Source organism: Histoplasma capsulatum, genomic scaffold, assembly GCF_000149585.1.
Source record: "Histoplasma capsulatum NAm1 scaffold_3 genomic scaffold, whole genome shotgun sequence".
In the NCBI taxonomy this organism is placed as follows: Eukaryota; Fungi; Ascomycota; class Eurotiomycetes; order Onygenales; family Ajellomycetaceae; genus Histoplasma; species Histoplasma mississippiense.
In genome coordinates, this window is record NW_001813980.1 from 243,135 (window position 1) to 244,510 (window position 1,376).

The window sequence follows — 1,376 nt, forward strand, 5'->3', positions numbered from 1 at the left end:
TTTATCTCATCCAAACTCGTCAAATTTTTCCCTTAACCCCTGGCCCTCTGTCGTAAAGAAAATCTTTCAAAGTGACAGAGGTTCAACTAGCCCTCTCGTTGAAAAATATTGACAGTTGCGTACACTCTCCGATTATTCTTCCCTTCTATGATCTCGGCGCTCAGTCCACTCTCCTCTCTTTTTTCTTTTTCTTAGAGCGTACCCTGGCCTCACACCGAACAAAATACTAGTGTCGACTATCCAAGCCGTGAAGCAGCAAGATCCAAATCCGCTGGAGCCAAGAAGTGGACGAATAGATCATTGACGACCAGCGTCAATGTCTCTGGATATTATGAAGTAATAATAACAATTGCGATGGCCACAAAGGGTAATTAAAGGCAACTAGAAAACGGTGAGATAGAGTAAAAAGAATAGAAAATGGTGAGAATATCAGTGAGGGGTTGGAATTCAAGAGTATGATGCACTGCATCTGGATCCACGTACCTCCTTCACTGTCAAGCTTCCATTTTGGGGGGAAAGGAAGGGAGAAACCGCCCTTGCAATAGTGATTCAGCTAACGAGAAGAAAAACGATATAAGTCGGGGGTAGAGAGAGGCGTCGCATTCCACTCCATGGATACTTCAGAGGAGTTAAATATGCTAGCCGCCAGTTGCCCAAGCATACCAACAGGAGATCAAACACCAAGCTGATACACAAAACGGATATTTTGATACTGATTCTTGTTAATGAGAGAGCAACTGGCGCCGCCAGTCCATTCAACACGCCACAACTGGGTGGTAGTCGTGGAACCGCGGGCGTTGTCTGATACAGAAGCGCAACCATTGAGGTTTCACCACGTTGTGTGGACCCATTTGAACTGGCGGTTAGAGGATGGTTAAATTTAGTAGGTTCCAGATGCTGTTGATTTGGCAGGTCGAGGTGAGAGATGCCATAATTAGCCTGCAAATGTATTCTTTATTTAGTAGAGAGAAAGGGAATTGGGTGCTGCTGAGATACTCAGGCAGCCAGTATATGGCTGGCAGGAGGTAAAAGTTTAGATGCTGAGGTTTGGCTTTGGGATGTGCCAAGACGGGGGCGGGTGACTGGGGATATGGCATGAATACTAAGAAATAGACTTATTAAAAACCCACACAAACCGCAGGATTTTTGCTACCCCAGTCTAGAGAATGGAATATTTGAGACTTGCACACAAAATCTAGTCTTGCAATATTATGTCTCAAGATAAGTATATAACCAATCTCACATTCCATCATCACCAATCATACACATACTGTACATGAGGTGAAGGGCAAAACGGCCGCGCATATCCTCTAACACCACCTCCCAGCTCCTGGGCAGGCACAATCGGCGTCCGACGCCTCCATTATTATATAAGT